The sequence below is a fragment of the Schistocerca serialis genome, chromosome 5, assembly GCF_023864345.2.
Source record: "Schistocerca serialis cubense isolate TAMUIC-IGC-003099 chromosome 5, iqSchSeri2.2, whole genome shotgun sequence".
NCBI lineage: Eukaryota > Metazoa > Arthropoda > Insecta > Orthoptera > Acrididae > Schistocerca > Schistocerca serialis.
In genome coordinates, this window is record NC_064642.1 from 715880711 (window position 1) to 715901187 (window position 20477).

General features: G+C 45.0%; 1 protein-coding gene across 2 annotated transcripts in view; it reads right to left on the reverse strand.

The window, feature by feature from the left end:
* The window catches only part of LOC126480786 (alpha-1,3-mannosyl-glycoprotein 4-beta-N-acetylglucosaminyltransferase A), an 802672-nt gene that overhangs the window by 781175 nt on the left and 1020 nt on the right, over positions 1 to 20477 (reverse strand). The window lies entirely within an intron of this gene.

The following is a 20477-nucleotide window of genomic DNA, read 5'->3' on the forward strand; positions in this document are numbered from 1 at the left end:
TCGAGGAAGTTATACTTCTTTTACATGCTTTCGGCATTTTTAAAATAACAAACGTAGCATTGCAGAGGGCGTCGTGGTGTCCATCCCACCCTTGGCGCTTTAAATCTCTAACCTATCCTAACATCCTTGATCCGCCAAAAACTGACGGAGATCGGACGAACCGGGACGAAGCTGTCGGCCGATGTTTTCGGGCGACCTCTGGTGACCGTTGTCGGTGCCTTTGTGAATGCAGCCTAAATTGGCAGCATGGAAAACCAAAAAGACGGTGGCTATCAGCATACACTTCGCAAAATATGTATCCCTGCCAAATACTACAACAAATGATGTTTACTTTAAGTGGCAATTTTCGATTTATTCGTTCAATATCCAAGTTCTTGGAACAGGCGAATCCTTTTTTATGTTTATGCTGAATGCACTGCGAAAAAGGATGCAAATTAAGTGACGTCATTTCTTTTTCCATTTTATCACTCGTGCCTCGGACGCTGAAGAGCTTTGTACAATGTGCCCCAGGATAGATGATCAATATCCAGGGATATGGCAGTGAGGATCATTCGAAGCATAAAAGTCCAGTAAACATGGGCTCTAAAATGCGTACCGTAATATCTATGATAACTTTTTCAACTTAGAGGCTGTGAAACAAATCTCGTCTACTACCGCTCTTTCCTTTCCATATTTTGGGAGGAAATAATATCGACCAAAACAAGATCAAACTGCTTAGTGAACGCATATCTTGAAGAGCTATTAGCACTTGTTCAATAGAAGAGATGTGTTTCACAGTAGCGAAGATGAACCAGTGCTCATAGTTCTTGGGATATGCGCCTTAGAGACAGGCTTTTTCGCTCCGAATGGTAGTTTCTGTTATATCCATGAATATTGACCATTCCTTCTGAGACATTCTGTATATTCTGTGATTTTGCTGCCGGCCGGAGTGGCCGTGCGGTTCTAGGCGCTACAGTCTGGAGCCGAGCGACCGCTACGGTCGCAGGTTCAAATCCTGCCTCGGGCATGGATGTGTGTGATGTCCTTAGGTTAGTTAGGTTTAATTAGTTCTAAGTTCTAGGCGACTGATGACCTCAGAAGTTAAGTCGCATAGTGCTCAGAGCCATTTGAACCATTTTTTGTGATTTTGCTGGTGATCAAAACAAAAACTTCACGTTTTCCCCTTCATTCATTACGTAACTCTAAGTCAAATTAGTGGCCTGAAGAAGATCAAAATTACATTCCCTGTGCATGGTCATGGAAACATCGTAAATTTCAAGGTAATGATAGAACCATCCAGGTATAAGCGATCTCCTTTGACTGTGGTCAGTGTTAATCAAGAAACAGAAAACGCGGTTTGACTCAAAGTACACTGCAAAATGCCCTTCCAAAAAACAGCCAGTCCGAATGCAGCCACTGTCGTATTCTGAAAAATCGAACGACTTATCACGGATGAATGCAAAATGGTATCACAAGGACACTATGACAATGTAAACCAATGGATGAGCTGTTTGAACTACCCATATCTGCTTACAATGGTATGTTTAACTTCATAATTTCTTACTTGCCTAGCACACAAAAACTTTGCAGTTTTCTGCTCGCTGTAATCTAAGTCGTACAATTCCGTTTTTTATTCTAAATCTTCCAGTCTCCAGACTAAAATACAAAGATTCACAAAGGATGATTGAGTTTTTCCGTCCTGGTGCTGCCAAGTCCTTAAGTCAGCTGCCGCACAGCTTAATATACGAGATTTGAGAACTATTGCTGTATTATCACAAACTAAAAATTTGTTCAGTCGTGGTTATTATGGAAATATTGCGTCTGTTTCGCTTGACTTACCTGTTTCTTCCCCTTACAAGAATGACGGTTGACTACATTGTGGGAAATTACTTCATTCTGGGGACTCTCCGGACGCCATTAACGCTATTTCCACATTCGATGTACTCGAAATGTTTAATGTGTGAAATAAAAAGTGTTGTATGTGTTTATATATAGCTGTAATCACGGTTCAAACAAAAGAACCGCATTTTCTCCAGTTTAATAAAAATTAACTTACCTTGTTCTTTTCCACTCATCCTTCAATAGAAGTGACGAAAGTCATGGGTCAGCGATATGCACATATACAGATGGCGGTAGTATCGCGAACACAAGGTGCGAAATTGCAGTGTATTGGCGGAGTTGTCATTTGTACTCAGGTGATTCATGTCAAAGGTTCCCTTCCTACAAGATTATGAGCACACGACGGGAATTACCAATCTTTGAACGCGGAATGGTAGTTGGAGCTAGACGCATGGGACAACCCATTTCGGAAATAGTTACGGAATTCAACAGTCTGAGCTCTAGTGTCTAGAGCAGGGGCGGGCAGGAATCCTGCACATGTGCGGTGCACTTGCACGCGTGCAGTTAACAGGTGTTCCGCGTGCACACAGGGGCAAGCTCGCCACCCGCTCATCTCCCATCCCCACCATACCTTCTGTCCGCTCCTTCCTCTGTAATGCGTTTTGTTTCCTAGCTTGCTTTATTGAGTGAATGAATAAGGTTAGTAGGAGTGCTTGAAGGAAATCATGGTTTGAAAGAGTACCTATTACCTACGATACGTTTTATTTAATTATCACAGGTGGAGTTTACAATACGTTTAATATCTGGAACAAAATTTCTACATACAGGCAAACACAAACAGTTACGTAAATTTTCATGACTGATGTTTGCTCTTAACCGAGACTTATTAATTCAACAAATGGTTTTCCAGCTCTAGCTATATTAAGCGCAGTCTTATAACTTGCACATACCGCTGGGCTATTATCGTTGTCGTCCTGAAAACTTGAAAACAGTGCTCCATAAAATTTTCAATCAGTTAGATGAGAGACATGACGAGAGAAAGTCGCAGATCTCTCGTGACAACAGCAACTACGACAAATGCAAATGGCTCTGAGCACTATGGGACTTAACTGCTGTGGTCATCAGTCCCCTAGAACTTAGAACTACTTAAACCTAACTAACCTAAGGACATCACACACATCCATGCCCGAGGCAGGATTCGAACCTGCGACCATAGCGGTCGCGCGGTTCCAGACTGTAGTGCCTAGAACCGCTCGGCCACTCCGGCCTGCCAACTACGACAGATTCATCTGGTATCGTCAGATCGCTCTTCTTAAGCTCAGTCAATTCCCCATCCGCTCAGAATCCGACAATAAATTGTACTCGTCCTTGTGAAATTTATTATAATGGCCTTCAATACCAAACTTCCGTTGACCAGCGAGAATGCTGCCACATATTAAACATTTCGAATTTTCACGTTTTTGCACAAAGAAAAAATGATTCTCCCATTACTTTTTAAAAGATAGCAAATCTCCACTTCTCCGTTTCTTGAAATACAACGTTCACTACATAGTGCTCGCTTCGCATCAAAGTCCGCAGCTTAGCCTGGCACTATACTGCCGCAACCTGCCGGCTGTCCCCACAGCCCCGGTCGACGCCTGCACGCGAGCAGCACACGTTCAGCGCTGTGCGCTCATGAGCCGCGTGCAACGTTTGCCCGCCCCTGGTCTAGAGTGTGCCGAGAATACCAAATTTCAGGCATTAACTTTCACCAAGGACAACGCAGTGGCCAGCGGCCTTCACTTAGGACCGAGCGCAGCGGCGTTTGCTTAGAGTTGTCAGTGCTAACAAACAAGCAACACTGTGTGGAACAGCCGCAGAAATCAATGTAGGAAGTACAACGAACGTCTCCATTAGGACAGTGCGGCGAAATTTGGCATTAATGGGCTATGGCAGCAGACGACCGACAGGAGTGCCTTTGCCAAGAGCACAATATCGTCTGCAGCGCCTTTCCTGAGCTCGTGACCACGGCTACTGGACCCTAGGCGACTAGAAAACCGTGGTCAGGTCAGATGAGTCCTCATTTCATTTGGTAAGAGATGATGGTAGAGTTCGAGTTGGTACAGAACCCACGAACCATGGACCCAAGTAAAGCCACTGTGCAAGCTGGTGATGGCTCCATAATTGTGTGGGCCGTGTTTACATGGAATGGACTGGGTCCTCTTAAGATAACATTCCGAGCGCAGCGACAGCGATGGGCGACAGTTGACAGAGATAGGCGATAGAGAGCCAAGACAGCGACGTGTTGTTGCCGTACCCAGCAACAGACTCTACAGTGTGTCGTTCGAATTCTAAGACGACGGTTGTCTGCGAAAACATGTCGACTAATGAAATTGTGCGTTTACTTTTAGAAGAGGAGAAAGATGCTGATTTGTTTTTGTACCAATATTTAAAGAGGAGACGCCCTGTTAACTCGATGTTCAAGGAACGACGCAAGGAAGGTTTCTCCATGTTAGAAAAACATTTACGAAGTAATGAAGAAAAATTTAGATCTTACTGCAGATTAAATAAAAAAACAATTTAATTTTATTTTGAATTTAATTCGTGAAGAATTACAACCAAGAACTGCAAGAGATGTGATTACAGTCGAAGAAAAATTATTCTTAACGTTAAGGTATTGTATTCGTATCGTCTTGTATCAAATTTTCAATTTCTCCTACACTGAAAAAATGTTCAAATGTGTGTGAAATCTAATGGTACTTAACTGCTAAGGTCATCAGTCCCTAAGCTTACACACTACTTAACCTAAATTATCCTAAGGACTAACACACACACCCGTGCCCGAGGGAGGACTCGAACCTCCGCCGGGACCAGCCGCACAGCCCATGACTGCAGCGCCTTAGACCGCGCGGCTCTTCTACACTAAAATTATGCTGTTCTTGAACAGGTGATAGTGTCAAATCAGTACGTACTTGAGGCGTACTTGAGGCGTTAAATGACACTTTGGTACTGAATTGCTGAATAGAAGAATTAGGACTCTCAGCTGCCATCATTTGATAGTTAATCAGGATGTTAAAAATTTCTTGCTGCGCTTTAAGTTTGTAAATTTGTGGTAGCGAGCGCAAAACATCTCCGACGTGATTGCAAAATGAATGTATTTCAGTATCATGTTTCTGTGTTATTTTATTCAACAATGTTTGCCGACTGTCATCCCTCTTTATAAGTAACTGAGAATGGTATCGTCTTTTTTTGTTTCGGCGGCGTCGTTTGGTATTAGTAGCCTCAGTACTTGTTGTAGGTTGACGGTCTGTAAGAGTTTCATTCACAGCTCCTTCCTCATTCACTTCCCGGTAAACGACAATACTCTCACCCCCAGATTGCTCACAAGGGAACCTCCCCATCGCACACCCCTCAGATTTAGTTTTAAGTTGGCACAGTGGATAGGCCTTGAAAAACCGAACACAGATCAATCGAGAAAACAGGAAGAAGTTGTGTGGAACTATAAAAAAATAAGCAAAATATACAAACTGAGTAGTGCACGCGAAGATAGGCAACATCATGGACATTCCGAGACAAGGAACGCCGTGGTCCCGTGGTTAGCGTGAGCAGCTACGGAACGAGAGGTCCTTGGTTCAGTCTCACCTCAAGCTAAAAATTTTTCTTTATTTTAGCAAAGTTATGATCTATCCATTCGTTCATTGACGTCTCTGTTCACTGTAATAAGTTTAGTGTCTGTGTTTTACGGCCGCACCGCAAAACCGTGCGATTAGTAGACGAAAGGACATGCCTCTCCAATGGGAACCGAAAACGTTTGATCGCAAGATCATAGGTCAACCGATTCCTCCACAGGAAAACACGTCTGATATATTCTATACGACACTGGTGACGGCATGTGCGTCACATGTTGTCGACCCACCTAACTTGTACACTTGGCGGATGGGTAAAAAGATTCTTCTACGTTGCCCGATTTAGGTTTTCTTGTGGATGTGATAATCACTCCCAAAAAAGTAATGAAAACATAAGAGTTTGTCACATAAACTGCAACAAATGGATCCAAAAGTCTCACACTCGCACACTTTTCCCTGTGCTCTGTCAAAACATACGTTTTTTACGTTTTCAAATTTTTCCGTGTGTAGACCGTCAAATCCTGCATATGTCCAAGCAAATCTGGTCCTGCAATTTTGGAGAGTGAAGTTGATTATGTGTGAGTGCCTGAACTTTGATAATTGTCTGAAAATAAAAAATTAAACTTTTTGCTCGAAGGAAGACTTGAACCAGGGACCTCTCGCTCTACAGCTGCTGACGCTAACCACGGGACCACGGCGCTCCTGAATTCATACTGTCCTTGATGTTGCCTATCTTGCGCAGGGACTACTCAGTTTGTTTATTTTGTTTATGTTTTTCATAGTTCCACACAACTTCTTCCTGTTTTCTCAATTGACCTGTGTTCAGTTTTTCAAGGCCTATCCACTGTGCCAATTTATAACTAAATCTGAGGGGGGTGCGTTGGGGAGGTTCCCTTGTCAGCCGTATCGTCTCCGTCTGCCCTGTCTTTCTCGACGCGCAGGTCGCCGAAGTGGCGTCAAATCGAAAGACCTGCACCAGGCGAACGGTCTACCCGACGGGAGGCCCTAGCCACACGACATTTCCATTTTTACCACGTTAGTGCCGCCAGTTCTATGCTGACAAGGGAACCTCCCCATCGCACCCCCCTCAGATTTAGTTATAAGTTGGCACAGTGGATAGGCTTTGAAAAACTGAACACAGATCAATCGAGAAAACAGGAAGAAGTTGCGTGGAACTATGAAAAAAATAAGCAAACTGAGTGGTGCATGCGTAAGATAGGCAACATCAAGGACAACATGAACCCAGGAGCGTCGTGGTCCCGTGGTTAGCGTGAGGAACTGCTGAACGAGAGGTCCTTGGTTCAAATCTCCCTTTGAGTGAGAAGTTTAATTTTTTATTTTCAGACAATTATTATCTGTCGATCCGATGCGAGGTAACTGCGTCGTAGTATGGGGACGTTGTATGAAAAACATAAGTTTTGACAGAACACAGGGAAAACTGTGCGACAGTGAAACTGTTGCATTCATTTGTTGCAGTTTATGTGACAAACTCTTATGTTTTCATCACTGTGAGTGATTATCACATCCACAAGAAAACCTAAATCGGGCAAGGTAGAAGAATCTTTTTACCCATTCGCCAAGTGTACAAGTTAGGTGGGTCGACAACATATTCCTGTCATGTGACACACATGCCGTCACCAGTGCAGTATAGAATATATCAGACGTGTTTTCCTGTGGAGGAATCGGTTGACCTATGACCTTGCGATCAGATGTTTTCGGTTCCCATTGGAGAGGCACGTCCTTTCGTCTACTAATCGCACGGTTTTGCGGTGCGGTCGCAAAACACAGACACTAAACTTATTACAGTGAACAGATACGTCAATGAACGAACGGACAGATCATATCTTTGCGAAAATAAAAAAAGTAAATTTTTCAATCGAAGGAAGACTTGAACCAAAGACCTTTCGTTCCGCAGTTCCTCACGCTAACCATGGGACCACGGCGCTCCTGAAGTCATATGTCCTTGATGTTGCATATCTTGCGCATTGACTACTCAGTTTGTATATTTTGCTTATTTTTTTATAGTTCCACACAACTTCTTCCTGTTTTCTCGATTGATCTGTGTTCAGTTTTTCGAGGCCTACCCACTGGGCCAACTCATAACTAAATCTGAGGGGGGTGCGATGGGGAGGTTCCCTTGTGAGATACGGTCTCAAGGAAACTCAACTGTTTATATATTGTCCATTTAGAGTTCAGATCCTGTTCCTGATTTATTGTTGCGCTTGAATCTATTGTAGGAGTCTTTAATGTGCTTCCACCGTCTTTTACAACCCTCACCTGTAACGAAAATTATGACATGCATTTTACATGTTAACATTCAAATACTAATCACAGTTTCTTACGTATGTCGTGTACATTTACAAAACACATATTTCCTATATAAATAATGATAAGGGATTCCTTTTTGCTTTTTTTACAGATTCATGGCTGCAGGAGAAACGTTAAAGTCTTTGTCATATGCCTATCGCACATCAGACGGCTATACCTCCCGAATCGCTAGGAAAGTTTTGAACGCATTGAGAACAAAACTTACGCCAATAGCCTTGCCCTCGCCAAATGAAAATACTTTTACGCGCGTTGAACAAGATTTCTGGCAGAAATGGAATATACCAAACGGTGTGGGTAATATTGATGGCAAACATGTGCGCATAAAAGCACCAAAATACAGCGAATCTGCTTTTTTCAACTATAAAAATTACTTTTCCTTAGTTCTGCTTTGAATAGTTGACGCCAATTACAAATTCATTGTTGTAGATGTTGATTCTTATGGCAAAGAAGGTGACAGCCGTATTTTTCAAAAATCCGAGATGGGGGAAAAAGATTGCCACAAACAATTTTAATTTCCCTGTATCTAAATGCCTTCCCAACACTGATATTTTAATGCCGCACTTCATAATCGGCGATGAAGCATTTGCACTTAGTAATTACGTTTTGAAGCCATACTCTAGAAGAGTTGCACGATTGGATCGGGAAAAAGAAATTTTTAACTACCGTTTGTGTCGTGCTCGTCGAGTAGTAGAAAGTGCCTTTGGGTTATTTTCTCAAGTATTTAGAGTGTTTTATACACCAATTGCAATTTTACCAGAATCAGTTGATGACCTGATTATAACAGCTTGTTTCTACATAATATTCTGCGAGATGCTTATCTTGAAGATCAACCAATTCCCTTCTATCAATGTGAAACACCGACTCAGTCAACAAGTATGACAAAATTGGCGCATAACGGAGGCTTTACCAACAGTGTTGGATTTGAGGTGAGAGACCAGCTTAAGTTTCTTTTTTTTTTTACACACACACACACACACACACACACACACACACACACACACAGGGCGGAGTGCCATGGCAAGAGAATGCTATAAATAATGGTAATTGATCTTCGTTGAACTTCCGTAGTTAATTTTACAAGAAACATACATAACGACATGTTCCGGGTGATCAAAAAGTCAGTATAAATTTGAAAACTTAATAAACCACGGAATAATGTAGATGAGAGGTAAAAATTGACACACATGCTTGGAATGGCATGGGGTTTTATTAGAACCACCCCACATTGCTAGACGCGTGAAAGATCTCTTGCTCGCGTCGTTTGGTGATGATCGTGTGCTCAGTCGCCACTTTCATCATGCTTGGCCTCCCAGGTCCCCAGACCTCAGTCCGTGCGATTATTGGCTTTGGGGTTACCTAAAGTCGCAAGTGTATTGTGATCGACCGACATCTCAAGGGATGCTGAAAGACAACATCCGACGCCAATGCCTCACCACAGCTCCGGACAGGCTTTACAGTGCTGTTCACAACATTATTCCTCGACTACAGCTATTGTTGAGGAATGATGGTGGACATATTGAGCATTTCCTGTAAAGAACATCACTTTTGCTTTGTCTTACTTTGTTATGCTAATTATTGCTATTCTGATCAGATGAAGCGCCATCTGTCGGACATTTTTTGAACTTTTGTATTTTTTTTTTTTTTTTGTTCTAATAAAACCCCATGTCATTCCAAGTATGTGTGTCAATTTGTACCTCTCTATCTACATTATTCCGTGATTTATTCAGTTTTCAAAGTTATACTGACTTTTTGATCACCCGGTATATATTTTTTATTTACGAAATTAATTTGATTATATATCACGTTTGTACATACTTATATAAATGCGAGTACTTGGCCAATAAAATGTGTAGTTAAAATAATAATACTCACTGTTTTTATTGAGCTCCTTCCCTACAGCTTTCCATATATTGTCCTTCGCAAGTGTGTTCTTGTATGCATCTAATTTGATGTCATGTAGCTGGGGGTTGACACAGACCAAATTGATCAGTTTTTCGTCTTCTTCGCGACTAACATCCATATTTACGCTCGGCAACACGCGACACTACAGTAAGAAATAATAGAAGCCAATAGTGACGCTGTCGCCGGGTGACACTTCTCTGTCGACTGTCGCTGCGCTCAGAATGTTACCTTTAATGTTCGGCTACTTGGAGACCATTTGCGGCAATTCATGGACGTCATGTTCCCAAAAAAAAGGTGGAATCCATTCATGGACGTCATGTTCCCAAAAAAAAGATGGAATTTTTGTGGATGACAATGCACCATGTAACCGTGTCACAATTGTTCGCGATTGGTTTGAAGAACAATTCTGGGCAGTTCGAGCGAATGATTTGACCACCCAGATCACCCGACAAATAAAAAATAATAATAATAAAAAAAAATTGATCAAATGGCTCTGAGTACTATGGGACTTAACTTCTGAGGTCATCAATCCCCTAGAACTTAGAACTACTTAAACCTAACTAACCTGAGGACGTCACACACATCCATGCCCGAGGCAGGATTCGAACCTGCGACCGTAGCGGTCGCGCGGTTCCAGACTGTAGCGCCTAGAATCGCTCGGCCACCCCGCCGGCTACTCGAAAATAATCCCATCAAATATTTATGGGATATAATCGAGATGTCACTTCGTGCACAAGATCCTGCAGCGGCAACACTTTCGCAACTATGGACGGCGGCTATAAGGGGCAGCATGGCTCAACATTTCTACAGGAGACTTCCACGGCTTGCTGATCCAATACCACGTCGAGTTGCTGCAGTACGCCTGACAAAAGAATGTGCGACACGATATTACGAGGCACCCCATTTCTGTGAACTGCTGTTATACTATGCAACAAAAGAGTGTTCCTTTTATCAAAATTAATGTTTCATGTACACTTACAGACCTTCACAGAAGATTAACGAACAACGTTGGCATTTCAGTAGGCAAGCTCGAGGGTACAAGAGGATAACAGATCTACACTCCTGGAAATGGAAAAAAGAACACATTGACACCGGTGTGTCAGACCCACCATACTTGCTCCGGACACTGCGAGAGGGCTGTACAAGCAATGATCACACGCACGGCACAGCAGACACACCAGGAACCGCGGTGTTGGCCGTCGAATGGCGCTAGCTGCGCAGCATTTGTGCACCGCCGCCGTCAGTGTCAGCCAGTTTGCCGTGGCATACGGAGCTCCATCGCAGTCTTTAACACTGGTAGCATGCCGCGACAGCGTGGACGTGAACCGTATGTGCAGTTGACGGACTTTGAGCGAGGGCGTATAGTGGGCATGCGGGAAGCCGGGTGGACGTACCGCCGAATTGCTCAACACGAGGGGCGTGAGGTCTCCACAGTACATCGATGTTGTCGCCAGTGGTCGGCGGAAGGTGCACGTGCCCGTCGACCTGGGACCGGACCGCAGCGACGCACGGATGCACGCCAAGACCGTAGGATCCTACGCAGTGCCGTAGGGGACCGCACCGCCACTTCCCAGCAAATTAGGGACACTGTTGCTCCTGGGGTATCGGCGAGGACCATTCGCAACCGTCTCCATGAAGCTGGGCTACGGTCCCGCACACCGTTAGGCCGTCTTCCGCTCACGCCCCAACATCGTGCAGCCCGCCTCCAGTGGTGTCGCGACAGGCGTGAATGGAGGGACGAATGGAGACGTGTCGTCTTCAGCGATGAGAGTCGCTTCTGCCTTGGTGCCAATGATGGTCGCATGCGTGTTTGGCGCCGTGCAGGTGAGCGCCACAATCAGGACTGCATACGACCGAGGCACACAGGGCCAACACCCGGCATCATGGTGTGGGGAGCGATCTCCTACACTGGCCGTACACCACTGGTGATCGTCGAGGGGACACTGAATAGTGCACGGTACATCCAAACCGTCATCGAACCCATCGTTCTACCATTCCTAGACCGGCAAGGGAACTTGCTGTTCCAACAGGACAATGCACGTCCGCATGTATCCCGTGCCACCCAACGTGCTCTAGAAGGTGTAAGTCAACTACCCTGGCCAGCAAGATCTCCGGATCTGCCCCCATTGAGCATGTTTGGGACTGGATGAAGCGTCGTCTCACGCGGTCTGCACGTCCAGCACGAACGCTGGTCCAACTGAGGCGCCAGGTGGAAATGGCATGGCAAGCCGTTCCACAGGACTACATTCAGCATCTCTACGATCGTCTCCATGGGAGAATAGCAGCCTGCATTGCTGCGAAAGGTGGATATACACTGTACTAGTCCCGACATTGTGCATGCTCTGTTGCCTGTGTCTATGTGCCTGTGGTTCTGTCAGTGTGATCATGTGATGTATCTGACCCCAGGAATGTGTCAATAAAGTTTCCCCTTCCTGGGACAATGAATTCACGGTGTTCTTATTTCAATTTCCAGGAGTGTATAATTTGATCACAATGTGCCGAACGAATTCTCAGCGGTGTGTGGGGACAGGAGGTAGTGAGTTGCGCCCACCGACTCGCTGCACATTGTTTGTCGAAGAGGAAGAAGTGATGCGATGGTGGCGTAGGGTGGGGGTGGGGGGACACGTCATGCTCCCTTAACTCAGTACTGGCTCCCCTCTCGTGCTTACTGGTTTGGCGCGGTGCGATAACCACATCGTAACGCTACAGTACACTAGCGATGGGAAAACCGACCTCTTAAAACCGATACCGGTATTTTAGTTCTGAATAACCGGTGTTTTTCGGTACTTTTTCGATCTCGGTTACAACAGGGTTTTTTTCATTTTTCACTAATATCTAGGCAAAAAAACCGGCACATCAATTTGCCATAGCGGCAGTGCTAAAATTTTTGGTTTTTAAATAAAACTTTTTTTTTAAAGCGAGTAATGTTTACTCGCAAAATTTCCATTCCTTCGAAATATTGGGCTATTATAGAAAGAGGGAAGAGCGATCAGCGCTACTTTAATTACGACGCCGACAGTCAGAAATGAGCAGCAGACACGTGACATAAGCGGTACAGCACTGCTGAGAGAATGGCCTTTCTGACGGTATGCGTTTCCGTGGAGTGCGCAAAACTTGCTCCCCCACCTGCTCTATACGTCAGTTTTTCGCTCTCATCCTCGGACATAAGTAGTGTTACAGAATGACATGTCCCTAGTTTGCTAGTATTTTATAAAGTGCGATAGCAATGAACTACAGCACTCCATTTGCTTTAAAAGATAAAAACGGGAGGAGGTACAACAACCCAGCGACATAATATAGGAGAAAACATCAACTATGTTCCGTGGAAGGCAAGGTAAACTTGATTGCTACACCTATAATTTTACTGACACGCCATAAATTTGGAATGATAACTGCTCTCTTAATTTTGTGGCTGCTTCAGGATGAAAAATTGCAACCATACAGAAGCGACGATGCGGCGAAGTCATCAAACGTCGTCGCCGTGCCTGTTTCCTCCACCTTCGCTGTCTTCTTTGCTGGAGACAATGAGACCAATTTCTGCTGCAGCCTCAACCCTCCTATCGATCGAGACCTCATACTTTGTACGAGTACAAAATAAATGCCCAGTCTTTGGGAGCGGTAACATTCGTCAAGTATCTGGGTGTGACTATTCGAAATCATCTCAAATGGAATAATCAGGTTACACAAGTAACGGGTAAGGCGAACTCTAGATTGCGGTTTATTGGTAGAATCCTGAAGCGATGCAGTCCTTCAAGAAAGGAAATAGCTTACAATACGTTAGTTCGTCCAGTCTTGGAGTATTGTTCGTCTGTATAGGACCCTTACCAGTTGGGTCTGATTCATGAGATTGAGAAGGTCCAAAGACGAGCGGCAAGATTCGTGACTGGTACATTTAGCCATCGCGAGAGCATCACAAATCTCATAGAAAGTTTGAAATGTGACAGACTTGCAGATAGACGACGCGCTAAACGGAAGGGGCTGCTCACTAATTTCCGAAATCCGATCTTCACCGAGGATGTAGAGCGTATATTAATACCACCAACTTTCAAATCGCGCAATGATCACCATTCAAAGATAAGGGAAATTAGAGCGCGTACTGAGGCGTTCAGACAGAGGGGGGGAATATGACTTTGGCGCGAATTGTGCCCTCCGCCACACATCGATTGGTGTCTAGCGGAGTACATCATTAGAATTTTTCAATTTTCGTTCGAAATCTACTTTTATTACTAGAAATACCAGCGATAAAACTCGAAAGCCGGTTATTTGAGAAATCTGTTATGTGCGGTTTTAACGGTCGCGTTAAACTGGAGACGAAAAAAACGAACACCGGTTGTTTCAACGATAACCGCCATTTCTAAAGCACAAATGGGTACTGTATTGTTAGATTGTCACAGTTGGCAGCAGCCGGACACAAAACAAAACGGGTGTTTTACCGATTCACGGCTCCACGGTCCAGTCACATTAATGTGACCACCCACTATGTTCGACGTCAACGTATAATAGCCACTAACAGACGGCAGATGGCAGCATTAGAAGAGGGGGTTTATATAAAGCGTGTAGGGAGGGGGAGGGGGGCGGAAAACAGTTCAGTCATTGGCGTAAACCGAGCGAATTATCTTAAGTCCAAAAGGCATTTGCTTTCGGGCCAAGACTGGACGCATTACTGAAATGGCTACGTTGGTAAACTGTTTGCGCGCTGCCGTGGTTAAATTATACCATGCATGGCAAAATGCGCTGCCCAAAATCGGCACCAAGGCAACTGTGGTGCACCAGGGTCCAGGGCTGGTTTAAGGCCTAAACGACACAAGCCGCTGCTTGGGGCGCCCAGTTGATGGGTCGCCACAATTGTGGGTCTTCTATATACGAGGGCTATCCACAAAGTACATTACGTTTTCGTTTGTGTCCGTTAGGGGCGGGGCTAGCGCGGCCATCTTGGTGTCATGGCATTCCGACGCTCAGTCGGCATCCTGCCGTGCTAGTGAGTGGTTTGTGCTGTACTCCGTTGAGTTACTGTGACAGTTTGAAATGTCAGCGTTAATTGTAAATGCCGCGAAGTGTGAAGTGCCTGCTGTAATAAGGTTTCCGACTGCAAAAAACTGTACACCGATAGACATCTATCGGCAGCTTTGTGAAGCGTATGGGGACGACATAATCACTGAAGGTGGAGTGCGTCAATGGGTCATAAAATTTAAAAATGGCCGAACTAACGTTCACGACGAAGAGCGAAGTGGAAGACCCAGCATAGTAACTGCTGAACTTGTCGAAAAAGTCGATGCCGCGGTCCGTAAAAACCGTAATTTCACAATAACGGAACTCTCTATGAGTTTTCCACAAATTTCACGAAGTTTGTTGCACGAAATCATTACCGAAAAGCTCGGTTACCACAAGTTTTGTGCAAGATGGATACCAAAAATCTTGACAGAGATTCACAAAAATCAGCGAATGGCTGCAGCGTTAACGTTTTTGGACGCTTACGAGAAAGATGGCGACTCATTACTCGATCGCATCGTTACGAGTGACGAAACATGGGTTAAGCATGTGAACTGCGAGACAAAATTGCAGTCAATGCAGTGGGGGCACACAAATTCCCCCAAAAACCCAAGAAATGCATGCAGACAATGTCGGCAAGGAAGGTGATGGCGACTGTCTTTTGGGACAGAAAAGGAGTGATTTTTGTGGATTTCCTGGAAAGAGGCACTACAATAAACTCTCAAAGGTATTGCCAAACTCTGCACAACCTCAGAAGAGCAATACAAAACAAGCGCAGGGGAAAGTTGGGCTCAAAGATCTTGCTGATTCACGACAACGCCCGGGCCCACACGGCAAATGCCACACGTGAAGTTCTCGAATCTTTTAAGTGGGAGTTGTTTCCTCATCCGCCGTACAGTCCCGACCTGGCACCGAGCGACTTCCACTTATTCCCAGCAATGAAGAAGTGGTTGGCTATGCAGCGTTTTGATGACGACGCACAGCTTCAAGAAGAGGTAACCACGTGGTTGAAGGCGCAAGCGGCCGAATTTTACGACGAAGGAATTTCCAAGATCGTCCATCGCCACGATAAGTGCCTTAATTTAAATGGCAACTATGTAGAAAAGTAGTATTTAAGTGTGGCTTCCATCTGTATATAATAAAAAAAAATTCCAATACTTTATTTATTTTTAATTCCAAAACGTAATGTACTTTGTGGATAGCCCTCGTATAATGCAGACCAATAAGCAGCGGTTGTTTGGGGGGGTGGGGGCGACGTAATATGGAAAAGCGGAGATGAAGGGTGCCAAATGAAGAGTCGCTCGTGTAGAAATATTCTCTCGAGCCGGCACTGCATGCGCCATACATGACACGGGTGAATGAATGCTGTGGAGATGTGCATTGGCGAACAGACTTGCAGCTGCTGAGCAACTGACGGCCCAGATGAATCAAGCGGCTACGACCAGTGCCTCCTCAACAACTGTTCAGCGAACGTTGGTGCGTATGGGGCTCCGCAGGCGGCTGGTTCATGCAACCATGCTGACTGCTATTCATCGGCGACAAAACTGGAATTTGCACGCCAGTGCCGCAACTGGCGTACACCGAGCGGCCACAGGTTGCCTTCTCAGATGAACCACGGTTTATGCTCCACCGGATAGACGGCTGCGGACGTGCACGGCGTGAAACGTCTGAAAGCAAACACCCTGCAAAAATCGTCCGAACGGTCGAGACCGGAGGATGGAGAGTTATAGTCTGGGCAATGTTATCATGGCATTCCCTGGGTGATCTCGTCATTCTGGAAGGCACAAATGATCAACACAAGAATGCATTATCGTTGGGGACATCTTCATCCCTACATGCAGTTTGTTTTTCCCGCGGCACGATGGCATCTACCAGCAGGGCAATGCAAAGTGTCATGCGGCTCGCAGTGTACGTGCGTGGTTCAAAGAGCACAAGCATGACTTTATCGTACTCTGCTGCCCACAAACTCCCCGATTTAAGTCCAATCGAGACTCTGTGGGATTACCTCGATCGCACCACGTATCCTCAACCGAGAAATACAGGGCAGCTGACCACAGCAATGGAGTCGGGATGGCTCCACAGCCCTGTAGGTACCTTCCAGAACGTGACTGGCACTCTGCCTGCACGTCTCGCAGCGGTCCGCGGTGCAAAATGTGATTTAAAAAAAAAAAAAAAAATGGTTCAAATGGCTCTCAGCACTACGGGACTTAACTTCTGAGGTCATCAGTCCCCTAGAACTTAGAACTACTTAAACCTAACTAACCTAAGGACACCACACACATCCATGCCCAAGGCAGGATTCGAACCTGCGACCGTAGCGGTCTTGCGGTTCCAGACTGCAGCGCCTTTAACCGCACGGCCATTTCGGCCGGCTGTAAGACAAGGCTGTGGCCTTTCGCCCCTACTCTTCAATCTGTACATCGAGGAAGCAATGATGGAAATAAAAGAAAGGTTCAGGAGTGGAATTAAAATACAAGGTGAAAGGATATCAATGATACGATTCGCTGATGACATTGCTATCCTGAGTGAAAGTGAAGAAGAATTAAATGATCTGCTGAACGGAATGAACAGTCTAATGAGTACACAGTATGGTTTGAGAGTAAATCGGAGAAAGACGAAGGTAATGGCCGTGCGGTTAAAGGCGCTGCAGTCTGGAACCGCAAGACCGCTACGGTCGCAGGTTCGAATCCTACCTCGGGCATGGATGTTTGTGATGTCCTTAGGTTAGTTAGGTTTAACTAGTTCTAAGTTCTAGGGGACTAATGACCTCAGCAGTTGAGTCCCATAGTGCTCAGAGCCATTTGAACCATTTTTTTTTTTTGCAAAATGTGATTCAGGCTTTTGACAAGTGGTCCCATTGATGTGACTGGATAGTGTGTATACGGAACCCTAGTTCAGGACGCAGTGAACAAACAGACCAAATACCCTTAGGCTCATCCTCGCTTTTTAACAGCTATATTACGCACAAAAAACTGATTATGCCCTTAAAAAAGCCAAAAACATCTACAAAAGTGTAATAAACATTTAACACCAAGTTTTAAACGACGGACTTCATATAAAGACCCAGAAAACTTTCGCCAAACCCACAATGTTTCGCATACTATGGACTACGAGCTAGACAAAAATGTGTATTAATGTTTTAGAAAACATTTCTTACCTTTCAGAGATTCTGCTCAAAGGCTTTGCTGCGGTTGAAACATAACGTCTGCTGTACAACAGATTCACGATCTTATGGTGGCTAGTCCAACGATCTGCCATTTAGAACTAAGTATCTCCAAATCTCGGGTCAGTATCCAACAATGTCAGGTAGTGCGAATCACAGACAGGAGATTTGAGGGGGGGGGGGGGGAGGGGGCAATTCTGCGAAGGTTTCCCTTTGTCTAGAGTAGAGAGTAGAGTTTAGGATAGCGCGAAAACGCAGCTTTGACGAAGGAGACAATGTAATTTCTTATGAAAGGTGTGGCAATCTAGAATTAGTTGTGCAGCGACTGCTGAGGATATACACTACTGGCCATTAAAATTGCTACACCACAACGATGGCGTGCTACAGACGCGAAATTTAACCGACAGGAAGATGATGCTGTGATATGCAAATGATTAGCTTTTCAGAGCATTCACACAAGGTTGGCGCCGGTGGTGACACCTACAACGTGCTGACATGAGGAAAGTTTCCAATCGATTTCTCATACACAAACAGCAGTTGACGGGCGTTGCCTGGTGGAACGTCGTTGTGATGCCTCGTGTAAGGAGGAGAAATGCGTACCATCACGTTTCCGACTTTAATAAAGGTCGGATTGTAGCCTATCGCGATTGCGGTTTATCGTATCGCGACATTGCTGCTCGCGTTGGTCGAGATCCAATGACTGTTCAGCAGAATATGAAATCGGTGGGTTCAGGAGGGTAATACGGAACGCCGTACTGGATCCCAACGGCCTCGTATCACTAGCAGTCGAGATGATAGGCATCTTATCCGCATGGCTGTAACGGATCGTGCAGCCACGTCTCGATCCCTGAGTCAACAGATGGGGACGTTTGCAAGACAACAACCATCTGCACCAACAGTTCGACGACGTTTGCAGCAGTATGGACTATCAGCTCGGAGACCAAGGCTGCGGTTACCCTTGACGCTGCATCACAGACAGGAGAGGCTGCGATGGTGTACTCGATGACGAACCTGGGTGCACGAATGTCGGATGAATCCAGGTTCTGTTTCAGCATCATGATGGTCGCATCCATGTTAGGCGACATCGTGGTGAACGCACGTTGGAAGCGTATATTTGTCATCGCCATACTGGTATCACCCGGCGTGGTGGTATGGGGTGCCATTGGTCACACGTCTCGGCCACCTCTTGTTCGCATTGACGGCACTTTGAACAGTGGACGTTACATTTCAGATGTGTTACGACACTTGGCCCTACCCTTAATTCGATGCCTGCGAAACCCTACATTTCAGCAGGATAATGGACGACCGCATGTTGCAGGTCCTGTACGGGACTTTCTGAATACAGAAAATGTTCGACTGCTGCCCTGGCCAGCACATTCTCCAGATCTCTCACCAACTGAAAACGTCTGGTCAATGGTGGCCGAGCAACTGGCTCGTCACAATACGCCAGTCACTACTCTTGATGAACTGTGGCATCGTGTTGAAGCTGCATGGGCAGCTGTACTTGTACACCCCATCCAAGCTCCGCTTGACTCAATGCCCAGGCGTATAAGGGCGTTATTACGGCCAGAGATGGTTGTTCTGGGTACTGATTTCTCAGGATCTATGCACCCAAATTGCGTGAAAATGTAATCACATGTCAGTTTTAGTATAATATATTTGTCCAATGAATACCTGTTTATCATCTGCATTTCTTCTTGGTGTAGCACTTTTAATGGCCAGTAGTGTAGCATTCCTCATTGTCTAAACCCGTAGTTATAGCGGGAACATGATCAATCATATCTAGTTGTGTATAAGAATTCTCTAATGAATAAAAACTCTGTACTCCAGATTCCAGGAGGTTGGGAGCGGGCGCTAGTATATGTGGCGGGGGAGGGGGGGGGCGTCCCTCGCCCCTTTTCCACCCCCTTGCAAAGGGTCCATGCAACTCTCTGTGATTTACTGGAAAATTTCCCCAAGAGTGCTTTCCTAGCACTCAAAAGCAATTTATTGCTATGTATAATATTCTCGATTATAACAAAACATTACAGGAAATGAAAGCGAAATCGTATGGTTCCAAGCCATAAAATACCGGTATGTGATTGTTTTACAGGAAACGTGTCCCCAAAACATAAATTATTCACTGACTGAACAATAGTTTGTTGGATTCCAGGGGTGCTCTCTACTCAAAATGTCCATTTTTTGTTATGAAACTGTTTCTGCTATGCAATCCTGAAACGTTCAATTGCGGTGTTGGTGTACTTTACACGGGGGAAAGTACTACCGCCGAACGTGTGCCAGCCGCTGTAAAATTTATTCACTGTACAAATCGTAGTTTTACAACGGGAAAATGGTTCTCGCTTCTACGCACACTGTAGCGGGAAACTAAGGATTGCATGAACATGGGACAAGCACTGTTGGTACATGGAGGATTAAAAATAGTACTGAATACTCCATAATAAGGACAACATTAAGAAAAAAGAGCACTCTTTGTTTTATCTTTGGTAATACTACCCTAAAAACGATGATTGTACTTCATATTGTGGGGGTAAACCACCCCCAGTCAAAGTTTCTGAAGTTATTGCAATTAGCAATACCACTTAAGATGGCCTGCGCGCTTTCCAGCAGTTATGTCACATGTAGTCATCTGCTACAAAGAAAAAGCGTTGGATTTTTAAGCTATTTTACAACGT